The 16,188-nt window shown below is 45.3% G+C and overlaps 1 protein-coding gene across 2 annotated transcripts in view; it reads right to left on the bottom strand.

Moving 5' to 3' along the window:
• Window positions 1-14,781, bottom strand: part of USF3 (upstream transcription factor family member 3) — a 58,239-nt gene extending 43,458 nt beyond the window's left edge. For both annotated transcript variants that reach the window (XM_059687818.1, XM_059687819.1), the window contains exon 1: window positions 14,501-14,781. The gene's annotated coding sequence lies outside the window, so the exon portion shown is untranslated. The remainder of the gene's footprint in view (window positions 1-14,500) is intronic.
• Between the last annotated feature and the right edge of the window lie 1,407 nt (window positions 14,782-16,188).

Raw genomic sequence — 16,188 nt, 5'->3', positions numbered from 1 at the left:
GGTAAGGAGAGATCAACCAAAGGACTTGTATGATGCATATAAGCATAACCAATGGACACAGACACCAGGGGGGTGGGGACATGAGTGGGGGAGTGGGGGGGGGGGCAAAGGGGGGGGATAAGGACACATATGCAATGCCTTACTCAACAAAGAAAAAAAATTAAATAAAAATAAAATGTTTTATGGAATGGCTACATAGATATGCAGTTCTTAAATGTGTTCTATTTCTTTAAATGACATCTCTAGTTAATCCTTAGTGGTCTCCAATCAAAATGACATATCCTACTAAACCAGAAAATGACCCACAGAAATTATAACACAACTAGGCTTAAATCCCTAGTCTGCATTATAGACACTATACCACAAGTCCAGATTACCTTCTGTAACAAAAGGATCTCTACTTTTGATCACCTTGCTTTAACAGCTTTTTCCTTACAGCCCCCTGTCACACTCAAGGCAGGGTCGATGGGGAGGTTGCGGCACCACCCCCTGTCACGCACAGAGCAGGGCCAATCAGGGGCTTGGGACGCTGCCCCTGTCACTCACAGAGCAGGGCCCATCAGGGGGGTTGGGGCTCCGTACACTGTCACGCACAGAGCAGGGTCGATCAGGGGGTTGGGGAGCTCCCCACTGTCATGCACAGAGCAGGGCCCATCAGGGGGTTGGGGAGCTCCCCCCTGTCACACACAGAGCAGGGCCGATCAGGAGGTTGGGGAGCTCCCCCCTGTCACTCACAGAGAAGGGCGGATCAGGGGGTTGGGGCGCCACACCCTGTCACACTCAGGGCAGGGCCAATGGGGAGGTTATGGGTCTACCCCGTCACACACAGAGCAGGGCCCGAGGGGGGGTGGGGGGGGTGGGCGCCGTACCCTGTCACACACAGAGCAGGGTCGATCAGGGGGTAGGGGTACCACAGCCTGTTACACAGAGCCGCAGGGCAATCAGGGGGTTGGGGAGCTCCCCCCTATCAGGCACAGAGCAGGGCTGATCAGGGGGTTGGGGCGCCTTCCCCTGTCACGAACAGAGCAGGGCCGATAGGGAGGTTGTGGCCCCGCCTCCTGTCACACACAGAGCCGCAGGGCGATCAGGGGGTTTGGGCGCTGCCCCCTGTCACGCTGATCCCGGTGCCGGAAGGCAAATTACCCTTTTACTATATAGAGGCCTGGTGCATGGGTGGGGGCCGGCTGGTTTGCCCTGAAGGGTGTCCTGGATCAGGGTGGGGGTCCCCACTGGGGTGCCTGGCCAGTCTGGGTGAGGGGCTGAGGGCTGTTTTCAGGCTAGCGGGTGACGGAAGTTCCCAACCGCTCCTTTTTTTCTTTTTTCTTTTTTTTATTCTGGGCCAGCTTTAGCTCTGAGGCTCCAGCTCTTAGGCCTCTGCTGCTGAAAGCAGGTTTCTGGCCTTTGTTTACCTTCTGTATTTGAAACAATGTTGCGATCCTGCTGGCTGAAGCCCGGTGACTAAAGCAGGTTTCTGGGATTTTGTTTAGCTTCTATATTTGTAACATAGTTGCTTAAGGTTGCAGCTCAGAGGCCGGCAGCGGCAGGCGGGAAACGTTGGAGTCCTCCGTCACTGAAGCAAGCCTCATGTTCGCTTCCAGCTGCTTGGCTGCCGGCCGCCATCTTGGCTGGCAGTTAATTTGCATATCTTCCTGATTAGCCAATGGGAAAGGTAGCAGTCATATGCTAATTACCATGTTTCTCTTTTATTAGATAGGACAGAGGCCTGGTGCATGGGTGGGGGCCAGCTGGTTTGTCCTGAAGGGTGTCCCGGATCAGGGTAGGGGTCCCGCTGGGGTGCCTGGCCAGCCTGAGTAAGGGGCTGATGGCTGTTTGCAAGCTGGCCAAGTCCCCCAGCGGGGACCCTCACCCCATGGGGGTGTGTCCAGCCTGGGTGAGGGTCTAATGGGTTTGCAGGCTGGCCACAGCCCCTTCATGGTGGGGGAGTCCTGCTGGGGTGCCTGGCCAGCCTGGGTGAGGGGCTGATGGCCATTTTCAGGCTGGCCATGCCCCCCAGTTATCCAAGCTCCCAGCCTTTCCTTTTTTTCTTTTTTCTTTTTTTTTTTTCAGCACCTCCTTGAGCAGAGGCCAGGGCAGGCTAGAAGCAGGTATCTGGGATTTATTTATCTTCTATAAATGAAACTTTGTAGCCTTGAGAAGAGCCCAGGGCCGGCCAGGGCAGGCGAGAAGCTTGGCTTCCTCCATCGCCAGAGGCAATCCAAGCCTCCTGCTTGCTCCAGCTCCGTGGCCGCCACCATCTTTGCATATTTGCTCCTGATTGGCTGGTGGGCGTGGCCTGTGGGAGTGGCAGAGTGATGGTTAATTTGCATCATTCTCTTTTATTAGTGTAGACAAGAGGCCTGGTGCACAAAATTTGTTAAGGGGGCGGGAGAGGGGTACTCAGCCTGGCCTGCACCCTCTCGCAATCCAGGACCCCTCGGGGGATGTCCGACTGCCGGTTTAGGCCCGATCCCACAGTCAAATATCCCTCTTGCAATCCGGGACCACTGGCTCCTAACCGCTCGCCTGCCTGATCACCCCTAACCACTCGCCTGCCTGCCTGATTGCCCCTAACCACCTCTGCCTGCCTGCCTGATCGCCCCTAACTGCCTCTGCCCCTGCCTCAGCCCTTGCTGTCGTGGCTTCATCTAGAAGAAAGTCCAGAATGACGTCCGGAAGGTCATTTGGCTGTCCAGTATAATTAGCATATTACGCTTTTATTATTATAGATGTTCTAGCAGCTTACCCTGTGAGCTATTCTAAATGGTCCTGGAACAGTTGTGCTGAAGTCTAATTAATTGCCCTTTGACCATTGCTATGGTCTGAATGAGATCAGTGCCCTTATAAAAAGAAGGCTCAGAGAGCTTGCTTGCCTCTTCTACCATGTGAGGACACAGCAAGAAGTCGACAGTCTGCAAACCCAGAAGGCTGCCTTCACCAGAACCCAAGCATGCTAGCACCCTGATATGGACTTCTAGCCTCTAGATTGTGAAAAATAAATTTCTGTTGTTTATAAGCTACCCAGGCTATGGTATTTTGTTATAGCAGTCCAAATGGACTAAGATAACCAACCTCAACCTCCTACTACTTTTCAAAGTCTCTGAGCTTTGGGGTTATCCAGAACTGTGTAAGGAAAACTCACTTTTCTAGTGTTTCCCCTTTAAGACAATATTTGGTTACAGATTGTAAGGTTTTGTCATCAACCTGACCCTGTATGCTTTGCATTTTTCATAAATTCCTCAATGCTTTTGATCTTTCGATACTAACCTTTCCAGCTTGTCAACACTAATAACACTATTGTTATTTTCTTATTCTTTTTCTATGTTACTTAAGTAGATTTTTCTCATTAAACAAATAAAACATCCTTATATTAAACTACTCAGCTCATACGGAAGGACTTTTCCTTATTTATACCCTATTCTTTTGAAATGAGTACTAAGTCTAGTCCACACTCAAGGTAAAGAATTAATCTCCATCTCTTGGAGAAGGGAGTATCTAAATATATTTTTAGAATTCTTAGATTTATCTGTTCTCCCCTATTTATTAATACAATCATTTATTTATATCAGTATGGACTCCTAGACATATATTTTATCCTTTGGGTCAAAATCTAATGCTATCGTTATTGTAGAATTCAAACTGTTCAAGCTTGGCCACTGGGCACTCTTTCAGGTTGGCTCCTTGTCCTTTTGACACTGCCCCGCTCCTCTCCCCCACGCCTGTATTTTAGTACTTTCTTACTTTTTGGTCCTATAAGATGCTCCAGGACCATCTTGTGATGTGTGTCTATTGGTCCTGTTTCTCTGGAGTACCCTGACTACTGTAGTAGGTAATCAATGAGGATGCTGATGAAGAAATGAATGACTGGGTAGGGTACAAGAAATTGTTAAAGCTCCTAAAGTGATTTTGAGGTACAGCCACTGTAATCACTAACAGATCCTCAAAGTCCCTACATATCCTTTTCCTCACATTAATGAGTGAGTGGTATAGTGGAATGGGAACAGCCTTTGATATCAGACCTAGGATCAAATCTCAAAGCTGACATTTACTAGCTATTTGGTTTTTAAATAAGTATTCCTTGAAGTCTTAGCATCTTCACATTTAAAATTTGGAGATTATCACCAACCCCTCAGAGGACTGTTATGAATTTACATGATAACACATTTAATGGGTCAAGCAAAGTGTCTAGTACATAACAAGAGCTCAATAAACATTAGTTGTCTTTTTCTATTCCCACCCTCCACTAATTCACTGGGAAGTTGGAGGTCATCTGCTACAAGTTCCTTAACCGGATCATACATTTATCATTTCAGACCTCTATCTATATATCTATCCTTTCAGCCCACCAGACCATCCTAAAGACAATTCCACCATCTGTGGAGAGGGACTCTACACCTGATTCTTTCCTCTTTAGCACTTTATTTCCTCCTTAATCCTCGTTTGCTTCCAAAATACAAAAGTTTTCCTCATATCAAACAAGAATTTACTGCCTTTTCTTTCTATCATTCCATTTCTCTCCTACTATTCCTGTGAAATTTCTCACCTTTCTTTCATTGGCCAGTCCTTCTTAAACCCATGGCACTATGCCTTCTGATTGTTCTGCCAACCGAAACTGCTTTCTTAGAGGTCAGGGACTATTTCCCACCAATCAAAAGGCCCTTTCTTTGTCTTCCTTCTCCACTCTGCAAGATTTGGGCTGCTGAACTCTCCCTTTCCTGGAAATTCTCTCTCCCAGGGTGTCTTCTTCTTTTCCAATTATGCATCATCTTTCTCTAATATGGATCCTTGTCTTTCTCTCACTTGGACTTCCAAAGCTCAATGCTTTTTTTCTGGTTGCTTTCTCCCTACAAAGTTTCAAATTGTTTCCGTGTAAAAGTCATTATGTTTTTATAATAAAGCTACCTTTCAACACTGATCATGCTCCAAATCTTTGGTTAGGCAAAGCCCTCTTCAAAACATTTCATTTCAAAGCCAGTTAACAAGTCAGTTTGCAACATGCTAATCTGCTTTGCCTCCTAAGAGACCTACTTACAATTTCTCCATTTTATCAATGACATCAAAATTTTTGCCCTAGCCAGTTTGGCTCAGTGGATAGAGCATCGGCCTGTGGACTAAAGGGTCCCAGGTTCAATTCCGACCAAGGGCACATGCCCAGGTTGCAGGCTCGATCCCCAGTAGGGGGCGTGCAGGAGGCAGCCGATCAATGATTCTCTCTCATCATGGATGTTTCTATCTGTCTCTCCCTCACTGAAATCAATTTAAAAAAATTTTTTTTAATTTTAATCTGGCTCTAAACCCCCAAATAATCTTCATATCTTCTCACCAAATCCTATCAATTATTTTCACAATCTTTTTCTCCTGCTCGTTACTACCACCTTAGACTAGGCCCTGTTTTACATATACCTGGTTCTGAATACTCTTTTGCTCCCAGTCTTTACCCTATTCTTCAATGTTTTTATAACTCAACATTTTAGTAATCTAGCCAACTCAATTGTATTCCAACATGTACCCCTCCTGGTCCAAAATCTACAATACTGCGTTTTCCAACATTTACAGCATCAAACTCACTCTTGGGTCTGACCTTTCATGGCTTACCTAACACTACCTTCTTCACAGACCAGTCTCACTCATCCACTTACACCTGGTACAACACACGAAGGAGCAGGGTAATAGAACTAATCATGTCATCTATTCTTCCCTCTTCTTCAATTCAGATAGGTTCTTCCTTGTGTTCCTTATCAGCTAGTGCATTTTTAGCTAAATCTATGCTACTTTTTCACTGAAATGACTTTCCACTTCCCTCTGCTTATCTAAATCCTATTGACTTCTTAAAGTCCAGTGCAAGTCTATCTTCCTCTATAAAAACCATCCTTAACACATTGTATGCAGGAAACATATTTATACGTTTTACTTATTTATACGGTCTACCAGTGTAGTAGAGCGTGGCACACGTATTAAAACGTTTCTTATAGACTAGCGGTAGAATGCGGGTAACGTATAAATACGTAAACTAAAGTTATCGTAATTTTACTGAACGTTGCCATTTGAGCAAAAAATTAGCAAAAATGGCCCGCGCCACCTGTTAGCGCGCGATAAAAACTACCCGCAAACAATGTGTTAATATTTCTAGCTAACACTATATCCTCTCCCTTTGTTCTGGACCCTAGCTCTCCCATTTCTCAGTAGTCTTGTTACAAAATATATCTTTTCTCTCATATATTAATCTCTCCTTCCCTATTAGTGCTTTTTCATCAAATATATCCTCATTCTTTTCCCATTAAAAAGGCAAAAATGTTTTTTTCTCTCCTTTCCACAGCTTCTAGATGTTCCCATTCTTTCTCCTGCCCAACCATCAGGCCCCTTCACTGTCCTTTCTTCCTCACTCGCCATTCACTCTTCATCTTGCTGATACCTGGCTTTTATTCCTAAAATTGCTTACATCAAACTCACCAAAAGATCTCCACACTGCCAACTTCAATGAACTTTGTAGGAAATATCTTATGTTTGACCTTCTGGCAACACCTCACTTGTTCTTTGGAGAGCTTCTCTTCCTCATTCCTAAGGTCTGATGGGACCATAATATGGGCTCACCTCTGGGGTGGGAAAGGGGCTGACCAATAAGAATCTGTCCAAGAAGGGAAACGGGCTGAGACTGAGTTAGCCTCACAGACCCATGTGATCCTAGAAGCTGCTGTGCCCTGGCCTTCCCAAGGCTTCATTAGTCTTTCTTCACTTCTGTGAGCTTCCCCAGTATCTATCCATAAATCCCCTTTTCTGCTTAACTTAGCCAAAGGCAATTTCTGTTGCTTATAACCAAAGAGAAATTGGTCCTGCAAGCAGAGACAGAAGTGGTACCTCTTATGGTGACACTACAAATTTCTCCTCTCTGTCCCCTTCGCTGCGGCTTCTATTGTTTAGGAAATTATTGTAGCTAAGGAGAGAATGCTTTTGCTAGGGGACCTGATAATGGATTCATTAACTGGGAGGTATGGCTATCAGAGTGTCCTCATGCAATAAGGCAACAGACAAAAGGGAAGTTACAAGGAGAATAGATGAGATTGTGTGGATCTTGGGGCATCTCTTTGAACTAACACTAGCAGGGAAGTTACCAGTAGGCTACTGCTACCTCACACAGGCAAGATCTGCAAAAGCTCAGACCTCTCAGGTATAAAAGTTTGCAAAACACCTGTGTCTGGTTCCAGAATCCAAGCTCTTCAACATACCACTTTCTACTAATATCTACTTGCAGTTCTTTTTTTTTTTTTTTAAATATATTTTATTGATTTTTTACAGAGAGGAAGGGAGAGGGACAGAGAGCCAGAAACATTGATGAGAGAGAAACATCGATCAGCTGCCTCCTGCACACCCCCTACTGGGGATGTGCCCGCAACCAAGATACATGCCCCAAACCGGAATCGAACCCGGGACCCTTCAGTCCGCAGGCCGACGCTCCATCCACTGAGCCAAACCAGTCAGGGCTACTTGCAGTTCTTTAATCAAAAAATTCCCTCTTTCATTTCCATTCCTTTGTATCTGTTATTTTGTCTGGAATGCTCATATCAACTTTCCAACTGGGAACTCCTAATCATCCTCTTTGAAACTTTCTCTGATCCCTGGAGGGTGGTCCCAAATATCCTAACTTAATACTCTACAATATCTTAACATGAAATATACTCTAGATCAGCGGTTCTCAACCTATGGGTTGCGACCCCTTTGGGGGTCGAACAATCCTTTCACAGGGGTTGCTTAAGACCATCGGAAAACACATATATAATTACATATTGTTTTTGTGATTAATCACTATGCTTTAATTATGTTCAATTTGTAACAATGAAAACACATCCTGCATATCAGATATTTACATTACGATTCATAACAATAGCAAAATTACAGTTATGAAGTAGCAACGAAAATAATTTTATGGCTGGGGGTCACCACAACATGAGGAACTGTATTAAAGTGTCGCGGCATTAGGAAGGTTGAGAACCACTGCTCTAGATGCTTATTGGTTTTTTCCACGAGGCTATAAGCTTCTAAATGGTAGAAACTACAACTTCCATATTTGTATCCTCAACAATTACTCAGTATGGAAGTAATAAGTGTCTATAGAAAGAGTAGCTGGCCTCTCTTAATTTCCTATGGTATTGACCATTGCATAATAGATTTGGGGTACTCATATTTAAATTAGCATCTAATAAATACTATGTTCAGTTCCTTAATTATTTGATATGATGTTTCCCAGTTCTCCTAATAAGTTGAAAAACTTCTTAAAAGCTGAGTTCACACCATTTACTAGTTCTGTATTCTCTTTAGTACCTAAGAGTGTTGGGCACATGGTAAGCACTCAATAAATACTTGATGAACTGAATTAAAAACGCAGTATTAGCACATTTAATGGGAGCAACTTATCATGCCCTACCGATCTAATTAAAAGATCTGGCCTTCTGAAGTAGTGCAATTGTACCCATATGGAAAATTTAATGAGAAAAAGAAAAATTATCCAATTGGACAGTTAACAGTTTCTCTCTTAGCAAGAGTTCCACAAATATTTTAAGGATAACAAGGGCCAACCTCTAGAGCTCAGAGTAAAAAACTCAAGGTATATTCCCTGTGCATACTGCAAGGAAGATTACATGCTTAAGGGGTCTGTCACAAACATAATTACTTAAATTCCACTAACCCCCCCCCCCAAAAAAAAAAAAATTTCCACTAACCCCTAACAAATCCATAACAGGAGTAAAAGATAACAATATTTAAAAGCAAAATTAGTTAAAGCCAAATCAATCTGTCTTAAAGATGTCTATGGTTATCTTTGCACAATATATAGCACAACCATTGTTTACTCAGACAACAACCATTTCAGTGCCACTAATGAAAAGTGCTGTTAGGGCCCAGGAATGAGAAGATGAAGAGAACACAGTCCTGTGTTCTGGCTCTGCCATATGCAACAGTATTTTGTCACAAAAGAATATTATGTGACTCGTACCTCCTGGAGTTGCTCAACATGCATGCTCTGGGGGTAGTGGTCTAGTGAAGGAGGTGGATCAACACATACTTCAGGCAATGTGATTAGTGTTAACACAGAAACAAGTACAAGCTGTTACGGGGCCACAGAGAAAACAGTCAACCTACTAAAGAAGTCAGGAAAAGATATGGAAGAAACTGACATCCATATATGATTCAATGGGAGTTAAAGTGTGAGGAAGCTACCAAGACAGAACCATCTGGGATGGAATCAAACCTATGGTTGCAAACAGAGTCAGTAGGGTTCCAAACCAAACCAATCAACTCAAAGCAAAATGCTGTAGAAGGGCCCAAAATAAAATACTCCTTGCCTTTAAGTTTGAGAATAATGAAACACATATACAAAAGAATTTAAATCACCACATGGTAGAATCATAAAGAGAATCTTTTAAACAAGAGATCGCATCAAAGTTCAAAGAGAGCCAGCCAATCACTAGGAGTTAGAGAGAGCTGTCAGGAAAATCTTCATAAAAGAAGAGGTAGAAACATTGACGAGGGAGGGAGCAGAGGGGGGATGCTAGTATGCTGAGAAAGACCAATGTTGTTAACAAAAGCAGGGATTTAACCTGCGTATCTGTGGGACCACAAAGAGGTCAAGATTCCTGTTGGGAAGCAGTAGGGGGGAAAGTTGGACACATGAGTGAAGGCCTAATTGAGAAGAGTCTGGAACACAAGCCTAGCAGACTGAACACTGTTCTAGACCAGTGATTTTCAAGTGGTATGCTTCAAGAGGCACACTGGTGTGCCACAAAAATTTTTAAAGCATGCAATACCTGACTATTTAGTCAGGGGCACTGACCTCTTTTCCCTTAGACTGTCAAATTAAAAAAATGACAGCCCCAACCGGTTTGGCTCAGTGGACAGAGCGTCAGCCTGTGAACTGAAAGGTCCCAGGTTCGATTCCGGTCAAGGGCATGTACCTTGGTTGTTGGCACATCCCCAGTAGGGGGCGTGCAGGAGGCAGCTGATCGATGTTTCTCTCTCATTGATGTTTCAAACTCTCTATCCCTCTCCCTTCCTCTCTGTAAAAAAATCAATAAAATATATTTTTTTTAAAAAATGACAACATGGCCCAGCCGGCTTGGCTCAGTGGTTGAGGTAAAGGTTCAATTCCCAATCAGGGCACATACCCACCCGGGTTCTGAGCTCTATCCCAATGTGGGCGTGCAGGAGGCAGCCGGTCGATAGTTCTCTCTCATCATTGATGTTCCCTTCTCTCTCTCCCTCTCCTTTCCTCTCTGAAATCAATAAAAATATATTTATTTTTTAAAAATGACAACATGGTGATAAAAAAACAAAATAAAGCCGAAACCGGTTTGGCTCGGTGGATGGAGGGTCGGACTGTGGACTGAGGGGTCCCAGGTTCGATTCCGGTAAAGGGCATGTACCTGGGTTGCGGGCACATCCCCAGTGGGAGATGTGCAGGAGGCAGCTGATCGATGTTTCTCTCTCATCGATATTTCTAACTCTCTATCCCTCTCCCTTCCTCTCTGTAAAAAATCAATAAAATATATTTTTTTAAAAATAAATAAATAAAATAAAAATTTTAAAAATAACAGCCAACACAATAGCCATCCGGTGTGAATGAATCAAAATTACACCTTTTATTTTTTTTGTCAGATGAGCAAAAAATTTACTTTTTGGCGTGCTGTGGAATTTTAGTAGCTTATGTGTGCCACGAGGTGAAAAAGGTTGAAAATCACTGTTCTAGACTCATAGTAGTTCTCAACCCTGACTGATGAATAGAAACACCTGGGGAGTTTTAAAAATATACCTATGGGTGAGACTACCCCATATAAAAAGTAAGAGAAAGAGATGGAAGAAAATACCATGTTCTTGGATTGGTAGAATCAACATCATTAAAATGCCCATATTGCCCAAAGCAATCTATAAATTCAACGCACTTCCCATTAAAATACCAATGGCATATTTCACAGACCTAGAACATACTCTCCAAAAATTCATCTGGAATAAAAAACGACCCCGAATAGCTGCAGCGATCCTGAGAAAGAACAAAGTAGGTGGGATCTCAATACCAGATATCAAGCTGTATTACAAAGCCACTGTTCTCAAAACTGCCTGGTACTGGCACAAGAACAGACATATAGATCAATGGAATAGAATAGAGAGCCCATGCCGGAACCGGTTTGGCTCAGTGGATGGAGCGTCGGCCTGCGGACTGAAGGGTCCCAGGTTCGATTCCAGTCGAGGGCATGTGCCTGGGTTGCAGGCACATCCCCAGTAGGAGATGTGCAGGAGGCAGCTGATCGATGTTTCTAACTCTCTATCTCTCTCCCTTCCTCTCTGTAAAAAATCAATAAAATATATTTTTTAAAAAAATAGAATAGAGAGCCTAGAAATCAGCCCCAACCAACATGCTCAATTAATATTTGACAAAGGAGGCAAGAACATACAATGGAGTCAAGACAGTCTCTTCAGTAAATGGTGTTGGGAAAACTGGACAGATACATGCAAGAAAATGAAACTAGACCACCAACTTACACCATACACAAAAATAAACTCAAAATGGATAAAGGACTTAAATATACGACGGGAAACCATTCAAATACTAGAAGAATCCAAAGGCAACAAAATCTCAGACATATGCCGAAGCAATTTCTTCACCGATACAGCTTCTAGGGCATTGGAAACTAAAGAGAAAATAAACAAATGGGACTACATCAAAATAAAAAGCTTCTGCACAGCAAAAGAAACCATCAACAAAACAACAAGAAAATCCACTACGTGGGAAAACATAGTTGCCAATGTCATATCTGATAAGGGCCCAATCTCCAAAATTTATAGGGAACTCATACAACTTAACAAAAGGAAGATAAACAATCCAATCAAAAAATGGACAAAGGATCTAAATAGACACCTTTCAAAGGAGGACATTCAGAAAGCCAAGAGACATATGAAAACATGCTCAAAGTCACTAATCATCCAAGAGATGCAAATCAAAACAACAATGAGGTACCATCTCACACCTGCCAGACTGGCTATCATCAACAAATCAACAAACGACAAGTGCTGGAGAGGATGTGGAGAAAAAGGAACACTTGTGCACTGCTGGTGGGAATGCAGACTGGTGCAGCCACTATGGAAGACAGTATGGAGTTTCCTCAAAAAACTACAAATGGAACTCCCATTTGACCCTGTGATCCCACTTCTAGGAATATATCCCAGGAAACCAGAAACACCAATCAGAAAGGATATATGCACCCCTATGTTCATAGCAGCACAATTCACCATAGCTAAGATCTGGAAACAGCCTAAGTGCCCATCAGTAGATGAATGGATTAGAAAACCGTGGTACATATACACCATGGAATACTATGCTGCTGTAAAAAAGAAGGAGCTCTTACCATTTGCAACAGCATGGATGGAACTGGAGAGTATTATGCTAAGTGAAATAAGCCAGTCAGAGAAAGATAAATATCACATGATCTCACTCATTTCTGGACAATAAAGACCAGTATAAACTTATGAACAAAAATAGATACAGAGGCAGAGCTGCCTCGAACAAACTGTCAAACTACAGCAGGAAGGCCAGGGAGGGTGGGAGGGGAGGTGGGGGTGGGTAAGAGATCAACCAAAGGACTTGTATGCATGCATATAAGCATAACCAATGGACATAAGACACTGGGGGGTAGGGGAGGCCAGGGGATTGTCAAGGGCGGGGGGGGGGGGGGAGAGACATATGTAATACTCTTTGTAATACTTTAAGCAAAAATAAATAAATAAATAAAGTAAGAGAATTTCGGGGAGCGGGGGGATGGTCTGAGCATTAAAATGTAAAAGTACACAAGGTGATTCTAAAGTAGTCGGTTCTGAACCACAGGGCTAGAGAAAAGAAAGGTAAAGCATGACAGATATGGTTAAGACCCACGCTTGATCTCAGTCCCCGTTCATAGCAGCAATTTTTAGTTGATTATCTGGTGAAGCTTATCTTCTAACCTGAGTTAAACATTCTCTGTTTTAGTGTTTCTTTTCCCTTGTTGACAATGCTAAGCTCTGAAAATAGGAAAATAGCCTATAAATTTCTCTTACATGACTGTTTCACTGACTGCACAATCTGCAACTTTTGAATTTCATTTCCATGATGGCCCATAGACATCTAATTTAGAAAATAATTATTTCAATCCTAAACTGCCCTTAGATCCCTACAATGAAGTGCTTTTATATTAAAGAATGTCCTAGGCTGCATCCATGTCTGGATTTCATAAAATTTCTCTTTTAAATACAGGGAGAATGTAATACCTATGTATACAAAAGTCACACTGCTTAGACTAAAGCAAAATGTGATATTAAGTATTGATCCCTGTAGTACCTGGAGACATTATACTGTACTGTTCCTGGTTTCAGCAGTGCAATAACTACAAAGTATTTTGCAACAGATACTTTCCGAGTACTTCACAAATAAAGGGAAACAACAAATGTAGCCCATACAGCAACTCTGTACTACATTGAACAAGTGTCCTGTGTGGAAGGAAAAAGTCATTAAGGTGATTGGAGAGTAGGACAGCCTACTGTTGATCCCTCAAAACGCAGGTCTGTTTGTTTTTGCTTGTTCGTTTTTTAAGAAAAAACATAGATATGGATATGTTTCAGGTTCCATGTTACTCACTGAAGGGTTTATTCAAGAATACTTTGTTTATAGGCAAGCAACTGTCTTCTTTATGCAAACTTAAGTTAGCCACAACTGGTAAAAAAAAAATAAAAAAAAATGGTATAACCTAAGTTAGAAGCCTATAGCTGAGATTTCCACACACAGGTTTATGCAGTCTCTTGTTTCCGGATGAAGTTAATAAATTCAAAGGACTGTACCCCACTGAAACCGCAGGGGGTAAGTGGAGAAGGTGGAAAGGGGGCAGTGAGTATGGGAGAACCCAACAATCACAATGTTAAACATGAACAAGATTCCAAGAGTTGGCCATTAGCTTCTACCGCTCGTACTCAAGAGAGGAAAAGAACAGCTTCTAAGGAGAAAACGCAAGCCTAACTCTGCGACATGGGGGTGGGAGTCAAAAAGCAAGTCACGTGAGTCTGACCAGCAGGTCCCAAGGAAATTCCAGCCAGGAGAGCAGAGGGGGTGAACGAGACCGGAAAAGGTGCAGGGGGCGGGCAAAGGCCGTCCGGGTGAGCCCGGGCGCCCAGCTCTTTATGCACCAGGGCGGCGAGGAGCCTCTCGCCCCGCGCGCAACTGGGGCCGGTGAGCAGCGAGAGCCCCCCACGGGCCTGGCACCAGGGGGCGCCCGGAGGTCGGGCAGAAGAGGGGTGCACGTAGCACCCGCGCTCGCACCCCACAGCCTCCGCCAGCAGGGTCCCCACGAAAAAGGCACACTTTGCGTAGCCCTAGCCTCCGGGAGCAGGGAGGGGTGGGTGGAGCGGAGCCCGGAGCCGCCCCCCGGAGCCGCCCTCGCAGCCCCGGCCCCCGCCCCCCGCTCCGCTGTCAGCAGCCCCCTCCGCAGTCACTCACCCGCGGGCTGCGCGGTCTCGGCCGCGGCGGCGGCAGCGGCAGCGGCGACCCCCGCCCGGGTCATGATCCCAGGCGCGTAAGGCAGGGCTGTCCGACCGCCCCGGCGAACCTCTCCCTCTGCGGCCGGCGCCGGCTCCTCTGGGGCTGGGGGAGCGCGGGCCCAGGCCCTCCTCTCCCCCCGCCCCGCCGCCTCTTCCTGCGGCCGCCGCCTGCGCTGCGAGCCGGAGCCCTCTAGGCAGGAGACCCGGCGGCAGCGCGGCCTCAACTTTCCCAGCCCCCCTCCCCCCCGCCCCTCCCCGCCCCTCCGCCGCGGCCGCTCGGCACGCAAACAGCCTACCCTGGGTGCGCCGCGCTCCCGCCCCTGCCCCTCAGCCCACCAATCAGGCCCCGGGGAGGCTGCCGTGGTAGCCAATCACGACCCGGGATCCCGTTGCGCTAGGCTGGAGGGCGGGAGGAGGTGAAGGGAAAACCGGAGAGTGAACGAGCCTCAGGCGGCCCAATGAGGAGGGCCGTGGGGCGGAGGTGTGCAAGTTGGGTTGAAGGAACAGGAAATATTCTTAAAGGTAGAGTGATGGGCAGGAAGGAAAGCCATTATGAATGGGAAAGAGGTGGGCCTGGTTCCTTAAAGGGGACGCCTTAAGAACCTGTAAAAGGAGGTGTTTTAAGAAACTTCTTTGTACCCTGTTCTCTGCTTTACCTTCCACGTCTTTCTGTGGGAATTTTTGTAAATGGAAAAACTGAAAAGGAAGAGGGCATCGAAGGCTTCAAGAATGATGAGAGAGCTCCTCTTAGCCTAGCGGGTGGGAAGGCGCGATGATACCTCTGAGACAGGAGGTGAGAAAGCAGGAAAAGCACCCGGAGGTCTCCGACTGCCCTTTCCCTGGAGGATCGTCGCGGACCTGATGCAGCTCGAAAATGTAGGCTGTGGTCACGTCATCCTTCATTTGCAACAAAGCACGGATTCCTGCGAACTGGAGACGACCGTTTTCAGAAATGTCGGGGCGGGGTGAGGGGGCTTCGCCGCTGGGAGAAGAGAATGTGTGGCTCGGGGGCATGGGATTTGGAACCTCGAGCTTGGGGACCTAGGGACCTAGATCGAGGAGGTGTGGGGCCACGCGGGTGATGGGATGAAGGCCTGAAGGTCTCCTAATTCCAAGACGGGTTTGGAGCCCTGGAGCCGTGGTAACAGCTCCGGTTTCCTGGTCTCACTTCATATTTGATTGCACGCCCCCACCCCCACCCCCCAACCCGAAACAGGTGTCCTCCATTTAGTGGTGGTGGTCCAGGACTTCCAAGTGCTTCCACAGCCAGGTTTGTAATGTCCCAGATCTGACGTGTCCGTGGGCTAGAGCAGGTAGCTTCCAGACGATGCGCGGGGCATGGCATAATGGGAATTACTGGTGTATGGATGCAGAGGAAGCCGACCTTGTATTGAGAAACAGTGTAAAGTTAAACAGTAACCACATCTTATGTTTGTGCAGCAGTTTAACAGCTATGATGAGCCCTGGTGGGTAGCTCAGTTGGTTACAGCGCTCTCCTGATAGGCCAAGGTGGCAGGTTTGATCCTGTCAAGGCACATACCAGAATCAACCAGTGAATGCATAAATAAGTGGAACAACAAATGGATGTTTCTCTCTCCCTTCCTCTCTAAAATCAATTTTGTTGGTGTTCTTGTTAATCCTCACCCA

This window comes from Myotis daubentonii, chromosome 3 (assembly GCF_963259705.1).
Source record: "Myotis daubentonii chromosome 3, mMyoDau2.1, whole genome shotgun sequence".
In the NCBI taxonomy this organism is placed as follows: Eukaryota; Metazoa; Chordata; class Mammalia; order Chiroptera; family Vespertilionidae; genus Myotis; species Myotis daubentonii.
This window is presented reverse-complemented; position numbering and strand designations above follow the sequence as displayed.